This window comes from Elephantulus edwardii, unplaced genomic scaffold (genome assembly GCF_000299155.1).
Source record: "Elephantulus edwardii isolate Elephantulus edwardi_28Jun2011 unplaced genomic scaffold, EleEdw1.0 scaffold00031, whole genome shotgun sequence".
In the NCBI taxonomy this organism is placed as follows: Eukaryota; Metazoa; Chordata; class Mammalia; order Macroscelidea; family Macroscelididae; genus Elephantulus; species Elephantulus edwardii.
The window spans coordinates 8,474,040-8,480,573 of record NW_006399781.1 but is presented as its reverse complement, the minus strand read 5'-3'; the positions used below and the strand labels follow the sequence as shown (position 1 = coordinate 8,480,573).

At 45.1% G+C, this 6,534-nt stretch overlaps 1 pseudogene; it reads left to right on the top strand.

Moving 5' to 3' along the window:
* The first annotated feature begins 363 nt into the window (after positions 1-363).
* LOC102876285 lies at positions 364-6,483 on the top strand (annotated as a pseudogene).
* Positions 6,484-6,534: the final 51 nt, after the last annotated feature.

Genomic DNA, 6,534 nt, shown 5'->3' with positions numbered 1-6,534 from the left:
TTTCCATGTTCTCGTGATGGTGAATAATGCTGCTATGAACATTGGTGTACAAGTTTCCCTTTGAGCCTCAGTTCTTATTTTCTTGGGGTATATTACAAGCAATGGACTAGCTGCGTCACGTAGAATTTCTATGTTCAGCTTTTTGAGGAAGCCCCAAAAGGGCAGACAGTTTTAACCCACCAGTTGTTTCTTGGGAGAAAGATGGGCAATCTCTCTGGTTTTTTTGTTATTTACAGACTCAGAAAACCTGCTGAAGATGGTTAGCTATGAATCCGTTCCAAATCAACAGCACATTACAACTAGGTGACTCTTAGAGATTCGCACATTAATTAAGTTTTGTTATAGAAAATTATAGTGGGAAAGATGGTGGAGAAAGAGTCAGGAAAATAAATCCCATTGGTTCCAGAAAATTTTCTGAGAAAGAGGAAGGCTTATCAGGTTCTCAAAGGAACTCAGGCCAAACAGGTAGAGGAAAGGCAAGGGGCCCAGGTTCAGGTGCCTGGGATCATTCCTACTTGAGTCCTGGGACAGCAACGTGACAAAGTGCTCATCAAACACAAAACCTCATGCCTTGGAAGCAGTGCCAGATGAACATTCCTGGGCCTATGCGGTGCATCCAGAGGATTAATGGGGCGAGTCACCTGGTGTGGAGGACGATTGCAAAACTCCATCTGCAGAAGATTTTCAATGGTGTCTTTGTCAAAGTGACCCCTATAACCCTAAAAATGCTGTGGACAGTGGAACAGCATTTATGTGACATGGGGCTTTCCAAATCTGAAGTCTGTTCAGAACTCATCCTGAAATGTGGATAAGCCAAGGTCAAGGTCAAAACCATCACACTGACAGACAACAGTGATAGAAGAGCACCTGGGAAAATTTGGTGTCGTTTGCTTAGAAGGTCTCATTCATGTAACTGGCTTCCCTGGAAGGTTTTCCAGGTGGGCTCACAGGTTGGTGACCTGTAATGCTACTAATAAGGTGGGCTTTCTCAAGGAGTTGGGCTCACCCTGCTGTCGTGCGGAAGCATCAATCATCCGGCAGCTGAACTTGGCCCAAAATATTTTAAAAGTGCAGCGCATCAGAGAAATGTGTTGCTGCTTTCTGAACTGTCATCAAGAATCTTCAAAGAGATTATTTTCTGCTTTGCCTCCTGAAACATGAGGGAAAGCGACCGCGGATGCTGTGCACGGCTGGGGCCTGAAGCCCGGTCTCAAGGAAACACTCCAATGTTTCCCACATGGCCACTGCTTCCTCTGAAATCAACAAAGGACCCACAGGAAAGACTTACACTTTGTCCCAGCTTCTGCCCTGGGCTCTAATGTTGGTGAATAAGCAAGACTCTTGGAGCCAAGTCCAGGGACATGCCTGATCTGGGGGTTTAGAAGGCCTTGTTTTGTAAAGAACTTGAAATACAGTAAACAGAAGAACAACAACAGCAACAAAAAATTATAGTAACAGAAATATTGTACTTTTGCAAATTTTGCAACATATGAACATCTGTGCTGAGCTCTCTTTGCCAGTGTTTGGAGGTGTCCCTCTTTTCACACAAGCTCCTTCTAAAACCCAAAGAGAGCACGTACTAAAATGTTCTTAAGGATATATACTGCGAAATTTGTAAAAGTAAGGTATTTGTGTTAGTATTCTTTTTAAGGGCTCTGAAAGCTGCATAATTTTCCGATTCCACAAGCCTCTATCTGACCCTGACGGTTGGATAGGGAACACTCAGTCTGCCTCTCCATTTCTGGAACCTAATCTCACGGTCTCTCTTTCTTCACATCAACCTTTGGAAAGCAGAGGAATAGTTGATGAGGAGAGAGTCAGGCCCAGATGGAGTCCTCTCTGCAGAGAACCCACTTGAGGGCCAAAGTCCTGTGGCCCGAGACTGACCCCAGACCTACAAAGAAACATGTTCTCTGGCTTCAGTCCTGAGCATCTCTTTAACCATTTCCCACCCACTGCTCTGCAGCACACAGCCTCTGAGAACACACAGGATTCCAGGGCCTCTGCCAGAGACACAGAGCCAGCCTGGATAGCTGAGTAGAGCTGTCAGCCAGTCAGCCCGTCAGCCCATCAGTGAGTCAAACTATTGGCTTATTTGAGATCTCTTTCCATTCCAGACAAAATTGCACATTGCCTTTTCCATCTCATTGAAGAATGGAATTGGTCTCTGTATTGGGATACTTTTAAACTTGTAGATTGTTTTTGGGAGAATTGTCATTTTCACATTATTGAGTCTTCCTATCCATGAACATGGTGTATTCCTTCATGTCTCTAGTTCTCATTTTTTTCCCTTGCAGTAATGTTTTGTAATTTTATTTATGTAGCTTTTTTGTGTCTCTAGTTAGATTTGTTCCCAAGTATTTCATCTCATGGTTAACTATTGTAACTGGTATTTTTTTTTTTCTTATTTCCTTTTCTATGTTCTATTTGTTATTTTCTATGTCCACTTTGTTGCTGTAGAGAAATACAATGGATATTTGGTTGGTTGGTTTGGTTTTGGGTTTTTTTAATTGATATTTAGTGACATTTTATAGAGGACATGGATGTCTGTTCATTCATTGTTGCGCATTTTCCTTCCTGCCCACCCCTCCCCCCCAGTTCACTTTTCTCTTTGAGAAAAAAAAATTCTTTCATTGTTATGAAATTCCTCCTCCCCAGTCCACTTTACTATACAGCTCTTATTCTGTGTTCATGCAAATACTACATACTCATATATTCCTTTTAAGCAATTCTCTCCCTCATCTGTTTCAATGCAGTGTACATTATTTATTCCCTCTTTTCTTAGTTTTCCTCCAACCCCAATGTCAGTACTGTTTTATAACAGTGGTATTATGCAGAATTTGTCCTTCTGTGACTGAGATATTTCACTCAGCATAATTTCCTCCAGGGTCACTCATTTTGTATAATATTTCATGAGTTCCTTGTTTTCCAGTGCTGCATAGTATTCCATTGTGTAAATATACCACAGTTTCTCTATCTATGTGTTTGTTGATGAGCACTTGGGTTGTTTCAGTCTCTTTGCTATTGTGAACAACACAGCAATAAACATGGGTGTGCATATATCTGCTTGAGTGGCAGTTGTGGTTTCTTTAGGGTATATTCCCAGTAGTGGAATTGCTGGTCAAATGGTATTTCTATTTCTAACTTTTTGAGAAAGCACCAGACTGCCTTCCATAGTGGTTGGACCATATTACACTCCCACCAACAGTGTATAAGGGTTCCAGTTTCTCCATAACCTCACCAGCATTTGTTGTTTGATGTTCTGTTAAATTTTGCTATTCTTACTGGGGTGAGATGATATCTCATAGTTGTTTTGATGCGCATCTCTCTCAAAACTAGGGATTTTGAACATTTCTTCATGTGTTTATTCACCATCTGAATGTCTTCTTTGGTGAAATGTCTATTCATATACTGTGCCCATTTCACGTTTGGATTGTTTACCTTTGTCTTGTTATGGTGGGAAAATCCAATGGATTTTTGTATGCTGGTCTTGTATCCTGCAACTTTGCTGAACTACAAACCCCCATGAAGCACCTACTGTGAAGATGTGACCTCTGTGAGGGCAAACACAAATCAGAAAAGTAAAAAGACACAATTAACTGATACAAAAAGGTCAGCAATTTTTTATCTATTCCTTTTTATACAGACTTTAAGGCATTCTTGTGGCCTAGTGGCAAGAAGCTGTTCTGCAATCCCTAAGGCATGCAGTTCTAGGCCACCAGCTGCTCCATGGGAGAAGGATGGGCCATCTCCTCCTATGTGATAAACTGCCTCTCAAAACCCGCCACCAAAGGGTCAGCTATAGGTCAGTTCTGACTCTGTGGTACATGTTAACAACAAAGTTTAGAGGAAAGAGGGAAGAGGAGGGCAAAGTTATTGCTTGTGGAGTACTGTATTTCAGTTTATGGAGTTCATCTCAAGCCTTCTTGAAAACTGAGTTGGTCCCAAGTAAGAGAATCAACATGCTACTCTCTGCAGATCTGTTCTCCATGGTCACTGGGAGTAGCAATCAAGTTAAAGCCAGTGCAATATGAAATTGTTCTTTGCCAAAGATGTAGTTTGTTAATTGTCATCAGCTTTTCATTATGTGGCTGCAGGTAAGCAAAGCAACGATCCTTTCTCACATACGCACATAGGTATGGATTTGAATATGGCACTCTGCCAGTGACTCAATTCCAACCGTAGCATCTCTAAGACAGAGCAGAACTTCCCCTGCCCACCCCATCCCCCACCCCTGGGGTTTCCAGTGATTTTAAACCTTTGCAAGAGAGAAGTGCCTCATCTTTCTCCAGAAGAGTGACTGGTGGGTTCAGACCACTGATCTATCTTTTTTGTTGTTGTTACTAGATGAATATCTTAACCACAGTACCACCAGAACTTCTTGGATATAGACATGGATGTGGATATCATTGTCTTCTGAATCAAACTTCAAATGCTTGGATCATCACCCAGACCAGTTCTTTTCCCTCCACGGGCACGATCTCCCAAGTAGCAAACAGTGGCACTTTCTATAGATGACCACCATGCCCTGCATGCTGTCCCTGCTTCCCTTACCTTCGGATGGTCCTCACTGCCAGCCATGTAGGGAATGATCCAACCCTCCAGCCCTTCCACTGGCTGTTCTCCCAGACCATTCCTAGAAGCAGATATTGAGATGGTGCTTGAGTATAAAAATTTCCTGGGAGGAAATGGAAATGGGCAGAGGCAGGAGTGGGCAGAGACCACCCTCTGTGGACAGACCTGTTAGAGTATGTCCACTACATGGTGGGGTGGGCACCAGGGCAAGGATCATTTGTTAGAGGAATTCAGCATTGGGAAGTAATGGTCAGACTCTCCCAGCACTGCTTTGCTTAATTGCTGACTAGAGGCCACCTTGCAACAGATGTGACCTCAGCTGGGAAGCGAAGGCAAGCCCTGGAGTGGTCTACAGCTGGATTGTGGCTCGCCACACTCCCGGCAGCTGAGCAACGAGGGATCTGAGGCAGAAGAGGCACAGAGAGGCTGCTCATTTCTATCTGCCAAAGATGAGATGGCCTAGAAAATTCTATTGTGCAGAGTGCAAACCACAGCAAGTGCTTCCTTGGGTAAGAAAGTGGTGTTGGGCACAAGGTCACCAAGAAGACATGATGAGAGAGGACTCTGAAGGGGCCAAACATGCAAAGACCAAGGCAATACAAAACGCGGGCGTGATCTAGAAAGGTGCAGGCAACAGAAATGATGAGAAAACATAAATTCTGGCCAGTGTTGGGGATGCAGTCCTGGGTACCTTGTCTGCAGGCCCTCAAAGGTTCAGATTCCATCCTGCAGCCAACACAAGTCCCTTGAAGAATGTTTGTCTGGGTGACATGACTGGGTGTGGGTATTAGCAAGCCTGCTCTGGCAGCTGTATGAGAAAGGAAAGCTAAGAGGTGGAGAGATGAGGAAGGGTGGTGAGGATGCTGCAATGGGTCAAGGACAAAACAGAGGTGGGGAAGGTGGAAGAGAGAGGAACGTGCAACTAGAACCGTAGCTGAAAGGACCAGCTGGACGCAGAAGTTGACTGAGCAAAATCAGAGAGAGGAGACGCCCAGGACCACGTGCTGGTTTCTGACATGGGCGTGTTGTTCCCCTGGTCCTTAGTTTCCTCTCACCAGTCGCCTCTGAAGCCTGTCCTACACTCTCTGCCCCTTTATCCCCAAAAGTCACAAGAACAAGTACCCAACAGAGGCTGCCAGGCAAGCCTGGGGCGGCTCAGCCCAGGCCATCTCTTGGCCCTGAGTTTTAAGTTTTCCAGTCTGTATACACAGCCAATTCCACAGTGAGGGTCTTCCTCGGCCAGCCTTTCCAGCCCCTCCTCGCACTTCCCATTCCTCTCAGGGATGGCCACAGGGCCATCCATGTGCAACATTTAAAGCTAAGGGATTCCATGAAGACCCAATTCAAACACACCTCCTCCATGAAGCCCACCCTCGGTGCCCAGCCAGGACCGTATCTCCCTTGCTGATGTCTGTGGACCCCACACACCATCTTCCTCACACCTTTCTTAGGGTCATGGGATTGTATGCATGAGACAACAAGAACCCAGCAGACAGGTTAGTGTTATTCAGGGGAGGGGGCAGGAAAGGAGCAAGAAAGCAGAGCCAAAAGACCCAGCGAAAAGACAAAGGGGCGAAGGGATGGTAAACAGCATCTTTGGAGTACTGGAAGCCCTATGACTGCTGCCCACGCAAAACTGCATGCAGAGCCACAGCCATTAGTGTCCACACGGGACCAGATTTCGGAGGCTCTCCAGGGACACAGAAGACAATATTTCCTCAGTGAGCTCGTTCTTTCTGAACCACAGTAACCACGAACTGAACTCTTGCAACAAATCACTGCTTCACTACAGGACTCAGGGGGTCTCCCAACTCTCTCCCCACCAGCTCCCTACTGGACCCAGCTCCGGCCCAGATCCTCGACCAGACCACGGATCCCAAAGGATGGGCCTGGGCATCTGTCCATTGAGACACCAGGGTTTGGTTCCAAGTTCTTTTTTTCTTTTATTTTTATTATTAT